General features: G+C 44.0%; 1 long non-coding RNA gene across 1 annotated transcript; it reads left to right on the top strand.

The window, feature by feature from the left end:
* Positions 1–12,020: 12,020 nt before the first annotated feature.
* LOC121547052 lies at positions 12,021–13,457 on the top strand. The gene is made up of 4 exons (XR_005996483.1): positions 12,021–12,330; positions 12,461–12,584; positions 12,777–12,922; positions 13,140–13,457. It is a non-coding gene; the product is annotated as an uncharacterized LOC121547052 (long non-coding RNA).
* Positions 13,458–25,793: the final 12,336 nt, after the last annotated feature.

Genomic DNA, 25,793 nt, shown 5'->3' with positions numbered 1-25,793 from the left:
AACATGCCTACCACTTTGAAGATGCAAAATATTTTTTCTTGTGAAACAAACAAGAAATAAGACAAAGAAAACAGAAAACTTGTTCGTGCATAACTATTCAACCTCCAAAGTCAATACTTTGTAGAGCCACCCTTTGCAGCAATTACAGCTGCAAATCTCTTGGGGTACGTCTCTATAAGCTTGGCACATCTAGCCACTGGGATTTCTGCCCATTCTTCAAGGCAAAACTGCTCCAGCTTCTTCAAGTTGGATGGGTTCCGCTGGTGTACAGCAATCTTTCAGTCATACCACAGATTCTGAGGTCTGGGCATTGACTAGGCCATTCCAAGACATTTAAATGTTTCCCCTTAAACCACTCAAGTGTTGCTTTAGCAGTATGCTTAGGGTCATTGTCCTGCTGGAAGGTGAAACTCCGTCCCAGTCTCAAATCTCTGGAAGACTGAAACAGGTTTCCCTCAAGAATTTCCCTGTATTTAGCGCCATCCATCATTCCTTCAATTCTGACCAGTTTCCCAGTCCCTGCCGATGAAAAACATCCCCACAGTATGATGCTGCCACCACCATGCTTCACTGTGGGGATGGTGTTCTCGGGGTGATGAGAGGTGTTGGGTTTGTGCCAGACATAGCGTTTTCCTTGATGGCCAAAAAGCTCAATTTTAGTCTCATCTGACCAGAGTACCTTCTTCCATATGTTTGGGGAGTCTCCCACATGCCTTTTGGCGAACACCAAACGTGTTTGCTTATTTTTTTCTTTAAGCAATGACTCTTCCGTAAAGCCAGCTCTGTGGAGTCATGGCTCACATCAACACCATTATCCCAGAAACCCTTGACCCACTCCAATTTGCATACCGCCCCAACAGATCCACAGATGATGCAATCTCTATTGCACTCCACACTGCCCTTTCCCACCTGGACAACAGGAACACCTACGTCAGAATGCTATTCATTGACTACAGCTCAGTGTTCAATACCATAGTGCCCTCAAAGCTCATCACTAAGCTAAGGACCCTGGGACTAAACACCTCCACCTCCAGGTGGTAAGGGTAGGTAACAACACATCTGCCACGCTGATCCTCAACACGGGGGCCCCTCAGGGGTGTGTGCTCTGTCCCCTCCTGTACTCCCTGTTCACCCATGACTGCATGGCCAGGCACGTCTCCAACACCATCATTAAGTTTGCCGACGACACAACAGTGGTAGGCCTGATCACTGACAACAATGAGAAAGCCTATAGGGAGGAGGTCAGAGACCTGGCCGTGTGGTGCCAGGATAACAACCTCTCCCTCAACGTGATCAAGACAAAGGAGATGATTGTGGACTACAGGAAAAAAAGAGGACTGAGCATGCCCCCATTCTCATTGACGGGGCTGTAGTGGAACAGGTAGAGAGCTTCAAGTTCCTTAGTGTCCACATCACCAACAAACTATCATGGTCCAAACACACCAAGACAGTCGTGAAGAGGGCACAACAAAGCCTATTCCCCCTCAGGAGACTGAAAAGATTTGGCATCGGTCCTCAGATCCTCAAAAAGTTATACAGCTGCACCATCGAGAGCATCCTGACTGGTTGCATCACCGCCTGGTATGGCAACTGCTCGGCCTTCGACCACAAGGCACTACAGAGGGTAGTGCGTACGGTCCAGTACATCACTGGGGCCAAGCTTCCTGCCATCCAGGACCTCTATAGCAGGCGGTGTCAGAGGAAGGCCCTAAAAATGGTCAAAGACTCCAGCCACCCTAGTCATAGACTGTTCTCTCTGCTACAGCACGGCAAGCGGTACCGGAGCGCCAAGTCTAGGTCCAAAAGGCTTCTTAACAGCTTCTACCCCCAAGCCATAAGACTCCTGAAGAGCTAATCATGGCTACCCGGACTATTTGCATTGTCCCCCCCCCAACCCCCCTCTTTTACGCTGCTGCTACTCTGTTAATTATTTATGCATAGTCACTTTAACTCTACTCACATGTACATATTACCTCAATTACCTCGACTAACTGGAGCCCCCGCACATTGACTCTGTACCGGTACCCCCTGTATATAGCCTCCTACTGTTATTTTATTTTACTGCTGCTCTATCATTTTTTTTTTTTTTACTTAACACTTTTTTTTTTAAACTGCATTGTTGGTTAAGGGCTTGTAAGTAAGCATTTCACTGTAAGGTCTACATCTGTTGTATATCGGGCCATGTGGCAAATAAAATTTGATTTGATTTTAACTCAGCCGCAAACACTGACACATAATCCGTTAATCGCTTAAATACTCTAACATTGAAATTTAGGATATACAACCCTGCCCCCACCCTACCACTGACTGGATCCATGGAACTGGAACCATCTGTATATATCCTTAAAAACAAATAAACATGATTATCACTGTCTCACGTCCTCACCCCGTTCTCACCTACCCTCAATTATAACCACATCTACACTTGGTTTCGGAAACAACCACAGAGGAACGTTCCCAAATGCAATTGCCGGCCCTGTCTCTTTCTTCCCCAGTCCAAATTCTACCACTTTCTGCCCAATTGTCCACCCGCCAATGGTCCACCCGTAAGCCCTCTGCGCACCCACTCCTCGCTCCCAGCATTTCCCAGTTGCCGTGACCGCAGGATATCCTTCTGAACTCCCTTTCAACCTCGCCCAGTATGCTAATGCAAGTTTGTCCCACCTTATCCGCAGTGGCAATTCCCCACTATCCACCTACAATGCCTCAACAGGTGTCATCCTGTAGGATCCCACACACAATCTCAGGGCCCTTGACTGTATTCTATCCAGGCGCTGTAGTACCATTTTGGCTGCTGATCCATATACAAAGCACCCATAATCCAAAGATGACCTGATCAATGCCTGGTACATATACAACAGTGTTTGTCTATCCGACCCCCAATCATATCCTGCCACTTCCCTCATGAGGTTCAGCACCTTTCTACACTTAATTTCAATATACTCAACATGTCTCTTCCACGTAAGTCTCTCATCAAACCACATACCTAAATACTTAAACTCAGACACTCCAACTATATCCTGACCATATATTTGCAGCCTAACATCTTTAACCTTCCTCCTAGAAAACACCATAATGCAGGACTTGGCCGCAGTCCAGACATCCTAAACCCCCATGTTAGAGACCACAACTCCCACAGCTTCTTGCATCTTCCTCATCACATATTTCACATTCCCACCTCTCTTCCATACAGCCCCATCATCAGCATACAAGGCCACACCCACTCACTGTTCGACCTCCTTAAATATGTAATCTATCATCAGGGTGAACAACACCGGACTAACCGCACTTCCCTGAGGAGTACCATTGTCCACTTCAAACCACATTGACAATTCTGACGCCACCCTCACCCGTGTGACTCGATCAAACAGGAAGTCCAATTATACAGACATCCCCCAATGCCCAATGCACTCAACTAGATCAACAACCCTTCCCTCCACATGGTATCGTGAGCTTTCTCAATGTCAAAATACATAACACTCATCACCTCTTTTATTGTCAGGTCCTTGGCAATCTCTGTATGAACTGTCACCAGGGCATCCATGGCAGACCTCCCTCTCCTGAACCCACTATGTGCTCCGCTCATCAAACCCCTAACTTCCAAGAAATACATCATCCTACTCACTATAATTTTTTCCATCAAACTTACACATGTTGGATGTCAGCGTGATAGGCCTGTAACTGCCCACCCTAGCGGGATCTTTACCTGGTTTTACAAACGACAACAGCACCACACGTTTCCACCCAACAGGTATCACCCCAGTCCTCCACACCTTATAATACAACCCTAACACTGCTTCCATCACAGTGTCCGGTACATGCTTAAACATCACAAAACACACCCTATCTTCTCCAGGAGCAGTCCGCCCGCAGCCCTCCAACGCCCTTGTCATCTCAAACATAGACAACTCTGCATCCATAGCTTCTCCTGAATCCTGACCACCTCGGACATTTGCCTTTTCTTGACTTGATACAGATGTGACGTTTCCTTCTACCGACACTGTAATTCCAGCATTTTGTACCCTTTCCCATCATTTTTTAAAACATTTTCCAAACCGCACCAATTTACATCCCTCTAGTGGAGCAAAATTAATCCCTAACATAAAAGCTGATGAATGATAGGTGTACTCGTCTCGGAAGATTCCCTTCAAACTCTAACAGCACCGTAGTGCTTTCTATTCAACCCTCCCCTTTCTTACTGATCATAGAACTGTTTGGCCATAATGACTATCGTTATGTTTGGAGGAAAAAGGGGGTTGCTTGCAAGCCGAAGAACACCATCCCAACCGTGAAGCACGGGGGTGGCAGCATCATGCTGTGGGGGTGCTTTGCATCATGCTGTGGGGGTGCTCTTGACTTGATACAGATGTGACGTTTCCTTCTACCGACACTGTAATTCCAGCATTTTGTACCCTTTCCCATCATTTTTTAAAACATTTTCCAAACCGCACCAATTTACATCCCTCTAGTGGAGCAAAATTAATCGTTCTTTTCACCATCGCTCTCTTCCTTTGATACTCCATGAGATTCCTTTCTGTCAAGCCATTCTTAAGTACCCCATAGAGCTATATCCCTTTCTTGCACCACCTTTGAGCACTCATCTGTCCACCATGGCACCACCCGCCATCTTCCTTCCCACCGAACCCACTGGAACGGTCACATCTGCAGCTGATATAATTACAGACGTTACTGCCTCAGCGCACTCATCCACAGATCATGCCACATTGATAGCTTTTGTCCCGCCCGCTCACACAGGTACTTGAACATATCCCAGTTAGCTTTCTAACAGCACCACCTCATGTTATTGCCTCTACTCTGCACACACACACCCATATTGACCTTAGATCGAGCCGGAAAATGATCACTCCCTACCGTGGTTTGTCTCATCACTTCCCATTCACACCTCCCTGCCACCGCCACAGATGCCAATGTCAAGTCCAAGCATGACTCTGTAACCCTCACCACATTGATTCTCATCCCCCTCTTATCATTAACACACACTAACCCCCTGTTATCCATACATTCTTCAACTATACTCCCATGGTTATCTTTATGCGTACTTCCCCATATTTAATTATGGGCATTAACATCACCACACCATATTAACTTCCTACCCCTACACATCTTATCAATCCCTTCTAACTGTGCTAACATGAGAGGTTTGCAGGGGTAATAGAAATTAACTATTACTATGTTACCTCTATTCTTACATATTTCTATCCCCACACATTCCAAATCCTGTATCTCCGATACTCTGTACGCCATCCCCTCTTTAACGAACGTAGTAGAACCCCCACCCGACCCCTCCACTCTATCGCACCATACCGAACTGAATCCCGGAATCACGAACTCCAGTTGAGGTTTGAGCCATGTCATATACAAACTTCTTAAACTCCTGCCCGTTAGCTATTAAGCGTTCCATTGAAGGACAGTAAAAAACAGACTAAATAGGTTGTTCCAACCCATCACCTCTTGGTTGATTCAACATCTCATGCATCATTATTCCAGTTGCTTCTGTTATTCCCAGGAAATCTTTGGCCGCGCGGACCACCACATCTATGCGTGCAGACTTTTTCTTAACCTGATCACTCATATTCATCACACAACACATGAACGCCAAGAAGTCAACCCTGTTCACCACCAACAATTATTTTGTGACCGCACACTGATGGTCACATTTCGTGGAGACCCCAGTTTGTGCTACTCCCTCACCTCCCCCTTCCATCGGAGGCCGCTGCCCCAATTTCCTCACAGGTTCTGTACTTTGAACTCTCCGTGCTGCTTCAGCATACGTTACCTTGTTTGTGATCTTATATCTCTGTACCTCCGTTTTCTGCTTCTGTGCTATACATCCCCCAGACGCAGCACTATGTTCCCCGCTGTAGTTACAGCACCTTGCCTTGGCATCCACCCCACACTTTCCATATTCATGTGGTCCCCCACACTTCACACAACGTCTCTGCCCTTACAGATGCTAGCTACATGTCCCATGCGCTGACACTTAAAGCACCAAAGTGTTGCTGGCACAAAGTCCCTAACATAAAAGCTGATGAATGATAGGTGTACTCGTCTCGGAAGATTCCCTTCAAACTCTAACAGCACCGTAGTGCTTTCTACTCAACCCTCCCCTTTCTTACTGATCATAGAACTGTTTGGCCATAATGACTATCGTTATGTTTGGAGGAAAAAGGGGGTTGCTTGCAAGCCGAAGAACACCATCCCAACCGTGAAGCATGGGGGTGGCAGCATCATGCTGTGGGGGTGCTTTGCTGCAGGAGGGACTGGTGCACTTCACAAAATAGATGGCATCATGAGGAAGGAAAATTATGTGGATATATTGAAGCAACATCTCAAGACATCAGTCAGGAAGTTAAAGCTTGGTCACAAATGGGTCTTCCAAATGGACAATGCACACTTCCAAAGTTGTGGCAAAATTGCTTAAGGACAACAAAGTCAAGGTATTGGAGTGGCCATCACAAAGCCCTGACCTCAATCCTATAGAACATTTGTGGGCAGAACTGAAAAAGCATGTGCGAGCAAGGAGGCCTACAAACCTGACTCAGTTACACCAGCTCTGTCAGGAGGAATGGGCCAAAATTCACCCAACTTATTATGGGAAGCTTGTGGAAGGCTAACCAAAATGTTTGACCCAAGTTAAACAATTTAAAGGCAATGCTACCAAATACTAATTGAGTGTATGTAAACTTCTGACCCACTGGGAATGTGATGAAAGAAATAAAAGCTTAAATAAATAATTCTCTCTACTATTATTCTGACATTTCCCATTCATAAAATAAAGTGGTGATCCTAACTTACCTATAACAGGGAATTTGTACTAGGATTAAATGTCAGGAATTGTGAAAAACTGAGTTTAAATGTATTTGGCTAAGGTGTATGTAAACTTCCGACTTCAACTGTATATCTGTACTTGATGGCCTTTGACAACGTTATCGGATGTAATATTTGACTGGTTGGCTCAGAAAAAAACACCATTACTTTGTTCTCCTGTACCTCATCTCCCTGCCTGTTTGCTCTTCTAGATTCCCCACTTCCATCTATGTCCCCATCTGTGGTAAATCCACCCTCATCCCCTTTTCTGAACCTTTTCCCCAAAGGAATCTGTACAGTCGTATAGGTAGACACATCACTGATCCAACTACCTTCATCCATCTCAGACTTACTCCCATCTCAGCTACCTGCCATGCCTACCTCAGTCTCAGTACAGCTGTGCAGATCCATCTGATGCTGACGCTCAACCGAGTTCGGCCCGATCCCTGGTGCTAGCTGGGAAACCTACCAAATACAATACCATCACAGAGTTTATATCATACAAGCGCAGATAATTGTGTTTTGAGGTCAAGTGTTAAAAATATTACTAAGAAAATATCACCACTTTATAATATAACCAGTTATACTATGATTCCCAGACTGCATTGCAACTCCCAGCATGCAATACTCCACTGGCTAACTTGAGCAATTACCAAGTCCAGCCGAAGTCTAAATATACATGTCATTACACATTTATTTTGGGTTATAATCATGTTATAATGCTTGCATGAATAAAACGCAGAATATAATTAGTTGATTCGGCTATTTCAGCCACACCCGTTGCTGACAGGTGTATAAAATTGAGTACACAGCCATGCAATCTCCATAGACAAACATTGGTAGTAGAATGGCCCATACTGAAGACTTAGTGACTTTCAACTTGGCACCGTCATAGGATGCCACCTTTCCAACAAGTCAGTTCGTCAAACTGCCCTGCTAGAGCTGCACTGCAAGTGCTGTTATTGTGAAGTGGAAACATGTAGCGCGTAAAAATCATCTGTCCTCGGGCATGTAAAAAACGTCTGTCCTCGGCTGCAACACTCACTACCCAGTTCCAAACTGCCTCTGGAAGCAATGTCAGCACAATTATTGTTCGTCGGGAGCTTCATGAAATGGGTTTCCATGGCCAAACAGCCGCACACAAGCCTAAGATCACCATGCGCAATGCCAAGCGTCGGCTGGAGTGGTGTAAAGCTTGCCGCCATTGGTTCTCTGAAGTGATGAATCACACTTCACTATTTGGCAGTCCGACAGACAAATCTGGGTTTGGTGGATGCAAGGAGAACGCTACCTGCCCGAATGCACAGTGCCAACTGTAAAGTTTGGTGGAGAAGGAATAATGGTCTGGGGCTGTTTTTCATGGTTCGGGCTAGGCCCCTGAGTTCCAGTGAAGGGAAATCTTAACGCTACAGCATACAATTCCATTGTAGACGATTCTGTGCTTCCAACTTTGTGGTAACAGTTTGGGGAAGGCCATTTCCTGTTTCAGCATGACAATGCCCCTGTGCACAAAGCGAGGTCCATACAGAAATGGTTTGTCGAGATCGGTGTGGAAGAACTTGACTGGCCGGCACAGAGCCCTGACCTCAACCCCATCAAACACCTTTGGGATGAATTGGAATGCCGACTATGAGCCAGGCCTAATCGCCCAACATCAGTGCCCGTCCTCACTAATGCTCTTGTGGCTGAAAGGAAGCAAGTCCCTGCAGCAATGTTCCAACATCTAGTGGAAAGCCTTGCCAGAAGAGTGGAGGGTGATATAGCAGCAAAGGGGGAACCAACTCCATATTAATGCCCATGATTTTGGAATGAGATGTTCGACGAGCAGGTGTCCACATACTAGTGTACGTTCATACCATAGGCACCGATCAACTGTATTACACTCAAAATCATTCGAATTCAGATGCTAATCTCGCTGACATATACAGTATATACAGTCATTGCTGATGACATTAGCTAGCTAACCAAACCCATTATGATGGTTAGTTAGCATGCTAGCCATGACCCTGACAGATACCTCCATGCAAGACAGACCGCATAGGGCACCTGGATGCCCCACCAGGGGGAGCCCTCGAGTGTATGTTGAACTACAGTAAATGCGGAAGTTGAACGAGTGAGACGTCCCTGGGCTCCAAGACAGACTGTATAGTGCACCTGGACGGCCCCGCCAGGGGGAGCTATCGAGTAGCTGTTGAGCTAGATGAAGAAGTAGAACGAGCGAGATGTCTACCTCAGAGTTATAGCTGCCTCTCGGCTATACACGCCTAGTGCCCAAATTGATTACGTTTGTCGCACTGCGAGAGTCAAGTGGAGATGAACAGATTCGGTTCAGTCAGTTCAGTTCAGTCAGTCTTCCTGAAGAGCCCTTAAATCACTACAATAAATGTGCTTTCGCTGTCACCCTGGCCTGATATTGGCTACACTATCTAGCTGCATCCCTCTCCTTACTGCAGCAAGCAGGAGCGAATGACATGGTGCTCCTGTGTTGTTGTGTTGTCAGCTTGCAGCGCAAACTCTCCGCATTGAGCAGTGTAGACTGTGTAGACTCACATGGGCTGTGTTCTCTGGCGCAACTACCTGTCAATCACGAAGTGTGTTACCAGTTTACCATTGAGACTGATGGCGCAATGTCTACCAATTAATCCCAGCTGTCATGACGGGTAACTTTAAATGTCTTTTTTTTATGGCTAGGTAGCAAGCTTTTTTGTTCTTTGTAATAAGTTTTTGGTAGCTATTGTCCAAGTCGTTGTTATTAAAAGTTTGTAACTCTAACATTGTGGTCTGATACTAGCTACCAAAATTGATTAGATAAAGTTATTTTGCAAGCTATTTTTAAGCTACATAGCTAGTTAGCTAATGTTAGCTTGATTCTGAATGGAGCCATGCAGTGCATTTGAAAAGTATTCAGACACCTTGACTTTATCCACATTTTGTTACATTACAGCCTTATTCTAAAATTGATTAAATAGTTTTTTTCCCTCATCAATCTACAAACAATAACCAATAACGAGAAATAAAAAACGGAAATATCACATTTACATAAGTATTCAGACCCTTACTCAGTACTTTGTTGAAGCACCTTTGGGAGCGATTACAGCCTTGAGTCTTCTTGGGTATGACGCTACAAGCTTGGCACACCTGTCCCGTGTAGCTCAGTTGGTAGAGCATGGTGTTTGCAATGCCAGGGTTGTGGGTTCGATTCCCACGGGGGGCCAGTATGAAAAAATGTATGCACTCACTAACTGTAAGTCGCTCTGTATAAGATCGTCTGCTAAATGACTAAAATCTAAATCTATTTGGGGAGTTTCTCCCATTCTTCTCTAAAGCTCCTCTCAAGCTCTGTCAGGTTGGATGGGGAGCGTCGCTGCACAGCTATTTTCAGGTCTCTCCAGAGATGTTCAATTGGGTTCAAGTCCGGGCCTCTCAAGGACATTCAGAGACTTGTCCCGAAGCCACTCATGCGTTGTCTTGGCTGTGTGCTTAGGGTCGTTGTCCTGTTGGAAGGTGAACCTTCGCCCCAGTCTGAGGTCCTGAGAGCTCTGGAGCAGGTTTTCATCAAGGATCTCTCTGTACTTTGCTCCGTTCATCTTTCCCCCGATCCTGACTAGTCTCCCAGTCCCTGCCGCTGAAAAACATCACCACAGCATGATGCTGCCAACACCATGCTTCACCGTAGGGATGGTGCCAGGTTTCCTCTAGACGTGACGCTTGGCATTCAGGGCAAAGAGTTCAATCTTGGTTTCATCAGACCAGAGAATCGTGTTTCTCATGGTCAGAGTCGTTTAGGTGCCTCTTGGCAAACTCCAAGCGGGCTGTCATGTGCCTTTTACTGAGGAGTGGCTTCCATCTGGCCACTCTACCATAAAGGCCTGATTGTTGGAGTGGTTATAAAAAAAAATATCAGAAACTTTGAACATTCCACGGAGCACCATTAAATCCATTATTAAAATATTTAAAGAATATGGCACCACAACAAACCTGCCAAGAGAGGGCCGCCCACCAAAACTCACGGAACAGGCAAGGAGGGCATTAATCAGAGAGGCAACAAAGAGACCAAAGATAACATTGAAGGAACTGCAAAGCTCCACAGTGGAGATTGGAGTATCTGTCCACAGTACCACTTTAAGCGGTACACTCTACAGAGCTGGGCTTTACGAAAGAGTGGCCAGAAAAAAGCCATTGCTTAAAGAAATAAATAAGCAAACACGTTTGGTGTTCGCCACAAGCCATGTGGGAGACTCCCCAAACATATGGAAGATGGTACTCTGGTCAGATGAGACTAAAATTTAGTTTTTTGGCCATCAAGGAAAATGCTATGTCTGGCGCAAACCCAACACCTCTCATCACCCCGAGAACACCATCCCCACAGTGAAGCATGGTAGTGGCAGCATCATACTGTGGGGATGTTTTTCATCGGCAGGGACTGGGAAACTGGTCAGAATTGAAGGAATGATGGATGGCGCTAAATACAGGGAAATTCTTGAGGGAAACCTGTTTCAGTCTTCCAGAGATTTGAGACTGGGACGGAAGGTTCACCTTCCAGCAGGACAATGACCCTAAGCATACTGCTAAATCAACACTTGAGTGGTTTAAGGGGAAACATTTAAATGTCTTGGAATGGCCTAGTCAAAGCCCAGACCTCAATTCAATTTGAGAATCTGTGGTATGACTGAAAGATTGCTGTACACCAGCGGAACCCATCCAACTTGAAGGCGCTGGAGCAGTTTTGCCTTGAAGAATTGGCAAAAATCCCAGTGGCTAGATGTGCCAAGCTTATAGAGACATACCCCAAGAGACTTGCAGCTGTAATTGCTGCAGAAGGTGGCTTTACAAAGTATTGACTTTGGGGGGGTGAATAGTTATGCACGCTCAAGTTATTTCTTGTTTGTTTCAAAAAAATATAAATTTTGCATCTTCAAAGTGGTAGGCATGTTGTGTAAATCAAATGATACAAACCCCCCAAAAATCAATTTTAATTCCAGGTTGTAAGGCAACAAAATAGGAAAAATGTCAAGGGAGGTGAATACTATTGCAAGCCACTGTATACCGTATTCCTATTTGTCGCATCAGCCTGAATTTCTTTAACCAACAACAAGGGGAACCTAAGTGGTCTAGAGATGCAACAGTAAGGTTACTTTCAATTATGGAACTTCAGGATTTTGGGCACTGTCCAGCTAGGCTAGTAGGCCACTATTCGTACTAGCCCGGGTCCAAAATCGGTGCCGAAAAGTACTATCCTCGAGTTAGCTTAATTTCCATTCCTGGTTACTTTTTCGTACATGTGTATTTGACCAGACCTGAGAATTGTTTCTTGTCTGAATAAGTACCACAGCAAGGGCTCTAGTTTGTACTATACATCTATTGTTAATATTGTCAGGAGAGATCATCTGAAATCAGTTTTTCCTCTCTTTCCTCACATCTGATTTTTGTGAGTGCCCAGATCAACGAGACCTTCAAAGAGCAGGTCCTATGTTTAAAACGGATGAACTCATTCCTCATCAAGTAAGAAGGCTCAGAAAAAAGTTGTCTTAATAATTGTGATAATGGCTTCACATTGAGGTTAGTAAACATATCTCAGGGAATTCAATGTACTGTACATCTCATCTACAAATGTCAAATATTGGATGTTCAGGTACAGAGAAGAGGTGATCGCCGAAAAGGAAGACCACTTGGGAGACCGGCAGCTCACTCAGTGCTACGTCCAGTACATGACTACCATCATCAACAACTGTCAGACATTCAATTGAGTCCCACAGGTATTTCACTGTAAATCAGAATATGTTCATTCATAAATTCTCTGACCAAATATGGCTAATGTATAACCATACATCTGCTAATAGGGAGTCTATCAATAGTCTAAAAAGGAAGTACTCTAATCCTCAGAGCCCTCTCAGAATTGTTTTTCTGGATCTTGTGTGACAGTGATGTGTTGTATCTTGTATTTACAGTATGTGATGGGTTTAGGAGATGACCAGCAAGGCCCATCGCAGATTGGTGGTTGAGTGCATCAAAGCCGTGATTCAGAAAAGGGTCACCTTTAAAAACGCAAACGAGTGGAAAGAGGGAGCATTTCCTCTTCAGGAAACTCACTGCTGTAAGTGGAATACATGTGTATTTTCCCCCAAGGAGATCATCATCAGAAAATACACACGTCTTGATCTAACTATTCAGTCAATTTAAGCCAAAGACTAATGATTTCTGATGTAATTAAGCCACCTTTTCACTGCTATTTCCGCTTATACTGTTATTGGTGTGTATGGTAATGTATGCTGCTGTTATAACTTGTCTGTCCTATCTCTGTTCTCCTCCAGGCTGAGGGGACTGACCGACTGTGTGACTCCTTCACTGCCATAGCCGAGGTGTTCAAAATCCGACCCCACTGCGATCTGCTGCAGCTATTCACCAGGTGATCTCTTTGTATTTAGAGTGGAACATCCCCCTCAACAACCTAAATGGACTTGTCAAAAATCGAATGCAGCAAAAACTATTTTTGAGTGGCAACATCTCTTTCACATAGAAATCACCAATTCTCTGCCAATGTTGGTTGCAATGACCCAACATCGTGAACATTTTATAGACCATATGAATTTTAAGAATAGTGTATGTTTTCGCAAACTTAATGTTTTTGTAATTTGTAATCACTAATGTAGGATTTTAGTAGTATAACTATACTTTTAATGTGTAATTAGAGAAAGTATTTTATGATGTTTGAAATATGAGTAATCTGCTATGAATTCCTTATTGTTATTGTGAAATAAAGATTTTATCCTAAAAGACTGAATGGATGAATCGGTCTTTCATGTAGATTCTTTAGAACTACCAATTTATTGTTCATCACTAACCACGTTTCCATCTGACCATTTCATGTGGATGAATTACCTGACACATGAAGAAAGTCACGACCTGGCTGATGAAAACATGAAATGCCGGTAAAATGGTATAAATGCCGACAGACAAATTATTCGTTCGACATGGCGGGATCTTTTTGTGTCTGTAAAATTAATTATGTGAGAAATGGCGGTGGAAATGCCTTAATGAGCAAATATGAATATAGTAACCATCATATCAAAGTAAAATTGGAGTCACGCGATTATATGTTGTGCGGTCTTCCCACTATGTCTCTGGAAAGCATGCAGTTTATTAGGCTACAGATTAAATTAATTCTGATGAACTTCACAGGGTGGTAAATGTGCAAGGTGATAAGCTTGATGCTCCTTTCCAAATAATATTGAGGGTCTTATTCAGGTGACATGATGATCGATGCTTGGCTGCTGTTTGACAAATACAAATAATATCGCTCTTATCCATTATAATCTCATAATGTAGGTAGACAACACGCATCTCCGAGCTGTTGGCTAGAGTGCATGTGCCAAGACCAGAGTGGGCACATTTGCTATATAACACAACAGTTTTTGTGACAAAACCACCAGTGGAGTTGAAAATGCGATGGAAACCCATTTAACTTGTATTTTTTATTCGGAATATGGGAATTTAACGGAAAAAGTTATCACGTATCTTTTATCCACAAAAAGTCAGTTTGATGGAAACACAACTCTGGTGGGAAAATGTGCATATTGCTTTATGCAGATTTTTGAACATTCGCATGAAAATCTGTTGGAAATTGGATGGAAACCTAGCTACTGTCAAATCTATATTTATCTCAAGACTGCAGGTAACAAATGTAGGTAACAAACTAACATGCCTCCAGTGTTTCTAGTTGCATTCCTTCTTCTTACCCTTGTATCCTGCATCCCTCCTGCCAAATATCTCTAATTGTGTGATTTAGGCATTCAGATAGTGAAAAGTTATCATTTTTCAGGTAGCTATTAGTTGATATTCAAATATGAACCAAATAGTTCAAAATATGAGTACAAACAAGTTATTTCCAAACGTTTCTTGATGAAGTGGGCAGCCTGCTGTATACAATGAGAGTTGGGCCATTTTGACCCAATCGTCTAAGATGTTAGGTGTGCTGTTATTATAATTGTACTAATATCAGAACAAACAGGGTTCAGTGCAATTCATCTATGTGTAAGTTGATAAATAAAGCAGTTTGGAGAGCCTGACACATACATTTTTTTTAAAGAAATGCAAAGAATCTGATGTTTCTATGTCAAACGGTTTTGTTATATTTCAGTCTTCTGTGATGTATATAAAGTGTAATATTGGAATGCAAACTCAAAATGTAATACATTCCAACTCTATATCTGACATTGTACAGGTGTCTTTTTTTGAATCCCATAACCATGTGCGTGAGGTGTATACTTTTGTTTGAAAGTAGATTTGTTTAAGACTACCAAGAAACACTGTCTGAACCTGATTTAGCCCACTGCAGTAAAAGGTTATTAAGTAATGAGTTTAAGACAGTGACCATACAATTAGGATAAAAATTACTATGCATGTGGGGTTACTATGCTATCTGGACAATGGATGCAAGGACAGACAGTTAACATATGGCTGAGTTGATACAAGCAATACAAAGACTTACAGTGGGGAAAAAACGTTTTAGTCAGCCACCAATTGTGCAAGTTCTCCCACTTAAAAAGATGAGAGAGGCCTGTAATTTTCATCATAGGTACACGTCAACTATGACAGACAAATTGAGAAAAAAAATCCAGAAAATCACATTGTAGGATTTTTAATGAATTTATTTGCAAATTATGGTGGAAAATAAGTATTTGGTCACCTACAAACAAGCAAGATTTCTGGCTCTCACAGACCTGTAACTTCTTCTTTAAGAGGCTCCTGTCACGATCGTCTTGACGAGAAGTAGACCAATACGCAGCGTGTTGAGCGAACATGATTGACTTTATTACCGTCAGTGATAATAAGCACACTAAACAAAAACAATAAACGACTTGTGAAGTCCACGGTGACAAAGACCGACAAGGAACAAAAACCCACAAACACAAAGTGAAACACAGACAGTTAAATATGGCTCCCAATCAGAGACAACCAGCACACAGCTGACACTCGTTGCCTCTGATTGGGAGTCACTCAGTCAAACATAGAAAATGACGAACTAGAAACACCCAACATAGAAACAGAACACAGAACACATAGAATGAACACACCCTGGCTCAACATATAGAGTCCCAGAGCCAGGGTGTGACAGTACCCCCCCCCTAAAGGCGCGGACTGCGACCGCGCCTAAATATGAGCAAAACAGGGGAGGGCTGGGTGGGCATTCCTCCTCGGCGGCGGCTCCGGCTCCGGGCTTGCCCACCACCCTCCAACAAACCCCCCATAGCGCCCCTGGTCCGGTCTGGCCCCGCTGGCTGGAACTGGACTGGACGTAGCAGGAGCGGTAGGCTTCAGCTCCTTAGTGGAGCAGTTGAGCGGTAACTGAATTGGCACCGATGACCCAGGCACGGGTTGTGCCGGACTGACGACTCGCACCCCTGGCTTGGTGCGAGTGGCAGGAACGGGCTGGGCCGGGCTGGCGACGCACACCGTAGACTTGGTGCGAGTGGCAGGAACAGGCCGGACCGGGTTGTCGACGCGCACCGTAGACTTGGTGCGTGGAGCAGGGACAGGCCGGGCTGGGCTGGCGACGCACACCGTAGGCTCGGTGCGTGGAGCAGGAACAGGCCGGACCGGGCTGGCGACGCACACCGTAGGCTTGGTGCGTGGAGCAGGGACAGGCCGGGCCGGGCTGGCGACGCACCCCATAGTCTTGGTGCGTGGAGCAGGGACAGGCCGGGCTGGGCTGGCGACGCACACCGTAGGCTTGGTGCGTGGAGCAGCAACTGGCCGGACTGGGCTGGCGACGCACACCGTAGGCTTGGTGCGTGGAGCAGGAACAGGCCGGGCTGGCCTGGCGACGCACACCGTAGGCTTGGTGCGTGGAGCAGGGACAGGCCGGGCTGGGCTGGCGACGCACACCGTAGGCTTGGTGCGTGGAGCAGCAACTGGCTGGACTGGGCTGGCGACGCACACCGTAGGCTTGGTGCATGGAGCAGCAACTGGCCGGACTGGGCTGGCGACGCACACCGTAGGCCTGGTGCATGGAGCAGAGACAGGCCGGACAGGGCTGGCGACGCACACCGTAGACTTGGTGCGAGGAGCAGGAACAGGCCGAACCGGGCTGGCGACGCGCACCGTACACTTGGTGCGAGGGGCTGGAACAGGCCGGACCGTACTGGGGACACACACCACTGGCTCTACCTCGGGATCTGGAACGGGCCGGACCGGACTGGTAACACACCCCAGTACCTCTCGCCGTGCCTCTACACCTTCCCTCCCTGCTTTGACCAGTGGCCCCCGTAACCTGGTGGCCTTCTGAATCCGCCCCTTTTCTGCCTCCGTCAGCCCCGTCGTCCATGCCGTGTGCCCCCCCCCTAAACATTTTTTGGGGTTGCCTCTCGACCGTCCAACGCTGACACTGCTTACGCCGTTGCTCCTCTCTCCGTCGCCTCTCAATTGTCTCACTCCATGGTCGGCGATCCATCCCGGCCAGGATCTCCTCCCAGGTCCAGGACCCCTGCCCGTCCAAAATCTGTTCCCACGTCCAGGCTGCCGATTCCTGGACACGCTGCTTGGTCCTGGTATGGTGGGTTTTTCTGTCACGATCGTCTTGACGAGAAGTAGACCAATACGCAGCGTGTTGAGCGAACATGATTGACTTTATTACCGTCAGTGATAATAAGCACACTAAACAAAAACAATAAACGACTCGTGAAGTCCACGGTGACAAAGACCGACAAGGAACAAAAACCCACAAACACAAAGTGAAACACAGACAGTTAAATATGGCTCCCAATCAGAGACAACCAGCACACAGCTGACACTCGTTGCCTCTGATTGGGAGTCACTCAGTCAAACATAGAAAATGACGAACTAGAAACACCCAACATAGAAACAGAACACATAGAATGAACACACCCTGGCTCAACATATAGAGTCCCAGAGCCAGGGTGTGACAGCTCCTCTGTCCTCCACTCGTTACCTGTATTAATGGCACCTGTTTGAACTTGTTATCAGTATAAAAGACACCTGTCCACAACCTCAAACAGTCACACTCCAAACTCCACTATGGCCAAGACCAAAGAGCTGTCAAAGGACACCAGAAACAAAATTGTAGACCTGCACCAGGCTGGGAAGACTGAATCTGCAATAGGTAAGCAGCTTGGTTTGAAGAAATCAACTGTGGAAGCAATTATTAGGAAATGGAAGACATACAAGACCACTGATAATCTCCCTCGATCTGGGGCTCCACGCAAGATCTCACCCCGTGGAGTCAAAATGATCACAAGAACGGTGAGCAAAAATCCCAGAACCACACGGGGGGACCTAGTGAATTACCTGCAGAGAGCTGGGACCAAAGTAACAAAGCCTACCATCAGTAACACACTACGCCGCCAGGGACTCAAATCCTGCAGTGCCAGACGTGTCCCCCTGCTTAAGCCAGTACATGTCCAGGCCTGTCTGAAGTTTGCTAGAGTGCATTTGGATGATCCAGAAGAGGATTGGGAGAATGTCATATGGTCAGATGAAACCAAAATATAACTTTTTGGTAAAAACTCAACTCGTCGTGTTTGGAGGACAAAGAATGCTGAGTTGCAGCCAAAGAACACCATACCTACTGTGAAGCATGGGGGTGGAAACATCATGCTTTGGGGCTGTTTTTCTGCAAAGGGACCAGGACGACTGATCTGTGTAAAGGAAAGAATGAATGGGGCCATGTATCGTGAGATTTTGAGTGAAAACCTCCTTCCATCAGCAAGGGCATTGAAGATGAAACGTGGCTGGGTCTTTCACCATGACAATGATCCCAAACACACCGCCCGGGCAACGAAGGAGTGGCTTCGTAAGAAGCATGTCAAGGTCCTGGAGTGGCCTAGCCAGTCTCCAGATCTCAACCCCATAGAAAATCTTTGTAGGGAGTTGAAAGTCCGTTTTGCCCACCGACAGCCCCAAAACATCACTGCTCTAGAGGAGATCTGCATGGAGGAATGGGCCAAAATAAAAACAGTGTGTGAAAACCTTGTGAAGACTTACAGAAAACGTTTGACCTGTGTCATTGCCAACAAAGGGTATATAACAAAGTATTGAGAAACTTTTGTTATTGACCAAATACTTATTTTCCACCATAATTTGCAAATAAATTCATAAAAGATCCTACAATGTGATTTTCTGGATTTTTTTTCCTCTTTTTGTCTGTCATAGTTGACGTGTACCTATGATGAAAATTACAGGCCTCTCTCATCTTTTTAAGTGGGAGAACTTGCACAATTGGTGGCTGACTAAATACTTGTTTTCCCCACTGTATTTGACAAAAACAAAGAATGGGTTAAAACGTTTTATTTGGAGTTATATGATGGGGTAAGCCAGGACAGTCAACCAATAAAATAATCACAAACAGGGGTAAAAACATTATCAATAAATTAGTCTAAATTCAAGCTGATCAGAAATTGTGATATCCACTATTGGATTTATCAGCATGCGCTACAGTGTCAGTTGGCTGGGATTTCAACATTTATACAGTTAATAATAAAATATGGCTTGTGCGAGCCGAAACAGCATCTCCTTAATGTTGAGTGCCATGCAGACAGCCCCTACCCCCTCTAAAGAAAACTTGAGGACAAATAGATTATTTTACCCTTCATTTTGACCTTTTCGACCCCTTGCCTTTCCGCTGCAAATTGTCAGTGTGCTGCTGTAACTCAAAACTAAGGTTTTAGGTTATTCTGATGTGATTTCACTTTCAAACAAGTTGTTTGAGGGCAATCGCTTAGCGAAACTGTCTTAATATTTTTCCGATTTGTAAACATTAGTGGTGGCCAGCCACATATTTGTTTTTGAAGTCTCCCATTAGATTATCCAATACTAGTTCCTTGTTGTTCTAGTTTTGATATCATAACACAGTTACTCTACTCCAATTAAGGTATAAGCCATAATCAAGGGGTATATAGCATTTGAAAATACAAAACATGTTGCCTACAGTGGCATGAACTAGTTGCGTAATACCACAGGAGGCTGCTGAGGGGAGGATGGCTCATAATAATGGCTGGAAGGGAGAGAATGGAATGGCATCAAATGTATTTGATACCATTCCACTCATTCCAATCCAGTCATAACCATGAGCCCGTCCTCCCCAATGAAGGTGCCACCAACCTCTTGTGCGTAATAAACAATTTGGACTGGTGCCCAGATATCACATTTGCGGCATTACCTGACGGTCAACAAGATTGTGTCCCTCACCTGGGTCCTCAATTAATACTTACAAAAGTAAGTCTGTAATGCCCTCTCTGTGATTCAAATAAAGGGCCCTGTCTTTTCATGTCACATAACCTGGATTTTAACCTTTATTTTAAGCCTTTTCCAGAAATGAGAATTTGACCAAAAATGAAAGCAATTGAATAAGGATGGTGCTGGACCATCTGACATAAAAAGAAAAGGGGACAGTTTGATGAAAAAGGTTTAAAGGTAGACTCTGCGATATGACGTAGATGCAGAAAGATAACAGCTGAGTGGGTACATTTTCTGAACTACTAAGAGCTTAGAAGCGTGATGCTCAACTTCTCAGCTGTTTTGGTCCCTTACCTACCATGTTGTAACTGTGTGAAGCAATGCACAGATACTCTGTGTGAGGGCAAAGTCTTGCATCTCGCTCGTCGCAATATCTTCGCTGAGTATACCTTTAAATAAAGGTTAAAATCCAGGTCATGTGACATGATAAACCAAAACACAGGGCCCTGTACATGAGTCACAGAGAGGGCAGTACAGACTTACTTTTGTAAGTATTCATTGAGGAATCAGGTGAGGGGGGACACAATCTTGTTGGCAGTCAGGTCATGTAGTATCAGTAATATCTGGGCACCAGTCCAAATTGTGTTTTTTGCAACTAGTTCAAGTCACTGTCACCAACATTAGAATAGAAATGTATGATTGGAATGGTGCTCAGATATCACTAATGCTAAATGAGTCACTGAGAGGGATGTACAGTCTTATTTTTGTAAGTATTAATTGAGAACCCAGGTGAGGAGGGACACAATCTTGTTGGCCGTCAGGGTTTCTGCAGCCAGTTCCTGCACCCTCATGGACACAGTGTTATGGTAGAACTTGAAGAACCTGTTAAGGTGTTGTAATGTGTTGGGAAGCACTGCACCAGTGTCACTGCTCACTGTGGCCTTCAGCCTTGCCCATGGTGCACTGCAGCACTATCCACAGTTGCTTGGCCAGGTCGTTGATGGTTTGTGTCCAGTCATTGCTGCCTTCTGCCAGGGAGTTTGGGATGTCCTTCACGTTCCCCAGGGCATTGTGGAGCTGACAGAGGCCTGAACGGACCCCGTCTAACGGATTGGATTGCAGCCTGGAGAGTGGGGACAGACAATTGTAAATGGTTTGATAGGGTTTTACATTAATCAAAGGGCAGAACAGAATGCTGCCAATGTCAAAGCTAAATAAATTATTTTCTACCTTCAGTCATGCTTCTACTAAAACTCCAGATCTAACTGGTTGATCAATAAATCATGGGATTTATGTCAGTTGCTAGGTCGTAGCAGGTGAATGATTCCTTTTCTAATGATTATGATAGCTAGCTAGCTAGCTAGCTATGGCTCCATACAGAATCAAGATAACGTTAGCTAAGTAGCTAACTTAAAAATAGCTTGCAAAATAACTTTACGATATAGATTTTGGTAGGTAGTATCAGACTACAACGTTAGAGTTACAAACTCTTAATAACAATGACTTACTTGGACAATACATTTAAACTTACCTGCCATGAGCTAACAGCTGGGATTCATTGGTGGGCATTGCGCAATCAGTCTCAGTGGTAAACTGGTAACACAGATACATGAGACAGATATTTCACCGGATGTACAGTTGAAGTCGGAAGTTTACATACACCTTAGCCAAATACATCTAAACTCAGTTTTTCACAATTCCTGACATTTAATCCTAGTACATATTCCCTGTCTTAGGTCAGTTATGATCACCACTTTATTTTAAAAATGTGAAATGTCCGAATAATTACATTTACATTTTAGTCATTTAGCAGACGCTCTTATCCAGAGCGACTTACAGTTAGTGAGTGCATACATTATAAAAAATGTTCATACTGGCCCCCCGTGGGAAACGAACCCACAACCCTGGCGTTGCAAACGCCATGCTCTACTAACTGAGCTACATCTCAGCTACAACTGAGCTACATCCCTAATAATAGTAGAGAGAATGATTTATTTCAGCTTTTATTTTTTTCATCACATTTCCAGTGGGTCAGAAGTGTACATACACTCAATTAGTATTTGGTAGCATTGCCTTTAAATTGTTTAACTTGGGTCAAACGTTTCGGGTAGTCTTCCACAAGCTTCCCACAATAATTTGGGTGAATTTTGTCCCATTCCTCCTGACAGAGCTGGTGTAACTGAGTCAGGTTTGTAGGCCTCCTTGCTCGCACACGCTTTTTCAGTTCTGCCCACACATTTTCATTAGGATTGAGGTCAGGGCTTTGTGATGGCCACTCCAATACCTTGAGTTTGTTGTCCTTAAGGCATTTTGCCACAACTTTGGAAGTATGCTTGGGGTCATTGTCCATTTGGAAGACCCATTTGCGACCAAGCTTTAACTTCCTGACTGTCTTGAGATGTTGCTTCAATATATCCACATAATTTTCCTTCCTCATGATGCCATCTATTTTGTGAAGTGCACCAGTCCCTCCTGCAGCAAAGCACCCCCACAGCATGATGCTGCCACCCCCGTGCTTCATGATTGGGATGGTGTTCTTCGGCTTGCAAGGCTCCCCTTTCTCCTCCAAACATAACGATGGTCATTATGGCCAAACAGTTCTATTTTTGTTTCATCAGACCAGAGGACATTTCTCCAAAAAGTACGATCTTTGTTCCCATGTGCAGTTGTAAACCGTTGTCTGGCTTTTTTATGGCGGTTTTGGAGCAATGGCTTCTTCCTTGCTGAGCTGCCTTTCAGGTTATGTTGATGTAGGACTCGTTTTACTGTGGATATAGATACTTTTATACCTGTTTCCTCCAGCATCTTCACAAGGTCCTTTGCTGTTGTTCTGGGATTGATTTGCACTTTTCGCACCATAGTACGTTCATCTCTAGGAGACAGAACGCGTCTCCTTCCTGAGTGGTATGATGGCTGCGTGGTCCCATGGTGTTTATACTTGCGTACTATTGTTTGTACAGATGAATGTGGTACCTTCAGGCATTTGGAAATTGCTCCCAAGGATGAACCAGACTTGTGGAGGTCTACAATTATTTTTCTGAGGTCTTGGCTGATTTCTTTTGATTTTCCCATGATGTCAAGCAAAGAGGCACTGAGTTTGAAGGTAGGCTTTGAAATACATCCACAGGTACACCTCCAATTTACTCAAATTATGTCAATTAGGCTATCAGAAGCTTCTAAAGCCATGACATCATTTTCTGGAATTTTACAAGGCACAGTCAACTTAGTGTATGTAAACTTCTGACCCACTGGAATTGTTATACAGTGAATTATTCCTGGTTGATGAAACTTTAATTTCAATCTGTCTGTAAACAATTGTTGGAAAATTTACTTGTGTCATGCACAAAGTAGATGTCCTAACCGACTTGCCAAAACTATAGTTTGTTAACAAGAAATGTGTGGAGTGGTTGAAAAACGAGTTTTAATGACTCCAACCTAAGTGTATGTAAACATCCGACTTCAACTGTATAAATGTGAAGCATCTGGTTGGCGTTTCCTCTCACTACCAAATATGGTGGTGAGAGGAAGCACAGCAGCAGGCAGTGGGAGAAGATGGAGCGAGATGGATTTTGGCCGAGATTCTGCAAATGTTCTCATCAATGAAACATTTGAACTCCATACAGTTTTCTGTTTCCAAATCTATAATCTGTAACAAACAGAGTGTACTAAGTTTGGTAGACTTGACTTACTGTTTATAGAGACTACTTTGTTTAGGACGAGTATACTAAGTAGTGGGCATTTTCCTAATGAACGTCATGCATATTCAGTAAGTCACAAAAAGTATTCATCCTCTTCTTGGCAGTAGCTAGCTAGCTTGTTCCAAATAGATATCGAGCTGGCTAGCTAATTCACAAAGAACAAAAAAAAACATACTTGGCTGAAATAGCTAGAAATCGATGTATTTGCAAGTTTTGCCACTACAGTACTCAGTCTGTGAATCAACTTTTTTTTCACGATAAGAAACATCTGTAATCAATAAATACCTTGTTTACTGTAAAATGTTCTCTGTGATTTTGTTTAGGGAAAGCAATATAAAAAACGAATAATTATGCCAAGCTAATTTCCAGCTTGATTATGAAATTGTTGAGCTGGAATCTCATGTGTTTGTTGTCAAAGATACTGATAACTACTGCAATTATTATGAAGATAGAAATATGAGGCTACGTGCAGCAATCGGCTGCAATACTGTCCAGAGGAAGGGAGGAAAATCCCTCTACCATAAAGGCCTGATTGGTGGAGTGCTGCAGAGATGCTTGTCCTTCTGGAAGGTTCTCCCATCTCCACAGAGGAACTCTGGAGCTCTGTCAGAGTGAACATCGGGTTCTTGGTCACCTCCCTGACCAATGCCCTTCTCCCCCGATTGCTCAGTTTGGCCTGACGGCCAGCTCGAGGAAGAGTCTTGGTGGTTCCAAACTTCTTCCATTTAAGAATGATAGAGGCCACTGTGTTCTTGGGGACCTTCAATGCTGCAGACATTTTTTGGTAACTTCCCCAGATCTGTGCCTCAACACAATCCTGTCTCGGAGCTCTACGGACAATTCCTTCGACCTCATTGCCTGCTTTTTGCTCTGACATGCACTGTCAACTGTGGGACTTTATATAGAGAGGTGTGTGCCTTTCCAAATCATGTCCAATCAATTTAATTTACCACAGGTGGACTCCAATCAAGTTGTAGAAAGTTCTCAAGGATGATCAATGGAAACAGGATGCACCTGAGCTCAATTTCGAGTCTCATAGCAAAGGGCCTGAATACTTATGTAAATAAGGTATTTCTGTTTTTTATATTTTACATATTTTCAAAAATTTGTAGAAACCTTTTTTCACTTTGTCATTATGGGGTATTTTGTGTAGATTGATTAGGATATTTAAAAAAAATCAATTTTAAAATAAGGCTGTAACGTAACAAAATTTAGAAAAAGTCAAGGGGTCTGAATACTTTCAGAGTGCACTGTATGTAATAAATAAAGAGAAGATGCATTTGGAGTAATTATTGCATGGTGAGGCACACATCGTTGGCTATGTAATCAGTAGTGTGCTGTATCCATGACTACCCATCTAATCAATCACTAAAGCAATGATCACTGATAGATAAAACATGCTAGCTACCAGCAAGGAAACAAGACTGGGTTTAACACAACTAGCACGAAGAGGCAGCATGGCTAGCTAACGTTAGTTGACCAATGTGTCCAGTTATATTACATCCAAGGGTATCCCAGGGTATGCTGCACAATCAATAGAAGCCATCATTTTTGTGGCACTGGGTCATTGCAAAGCAATTTATCGAGCTGTAGAACACCATTATTTACCTCTTAAGTTATGGTAGATATCTGTAAAACATTGTATAGGAAACTACATATGTTCTGTTGCCCTATGATTAGATTAGGTCAGAATACCATAAAATATAGTCTACTATAATTATATGCATCTTCAGAAAATAGACAAAACTCAAAAGGTTGTACATTTAACAAACATTTATTAAATGCCCGTTAACATGGTGAAAAATATAGAACATATAGAAACCATGAAAGTAGAGCATGCGTCCCTCTCAATAGGAAAATGATACAAAAAAGAAAGACATACACCATGTGTAGAACTAGAGTATCACTTCAAAAGATCAATCAGGTTTAAGAGGGCAGCAACTGAAAATGTTTCATAGGATAGGATAAAGTGTGGGTCTTTTTTCTATAATATGTTCTCCGTTATTGGGGGTGTTGCTAATCAGGGAATGGTTGATATGGTGGTATCTCACAGAGAGGAATGTGTCCGTTTTGATT

This window comes from Coregonus clupeaformis, chromosome 31 (genome assembly GCF_020615455.1).
Source record: "Coregonus clupeaformis isolate EN_2021a chromosome 31, ASM2061545v1, whole genome shotgun sequence".
NCBI lineage: Eukaryota > Metazoa > Chordata > Actinopteri > Salmoniformes > Salmonidae > Coregonus > Coregonus clupeaformis.
Note: the sequence above shows the minus strand (reverse complement) of the source record. Positions and strands in the feature narration are given on the sequence as shown.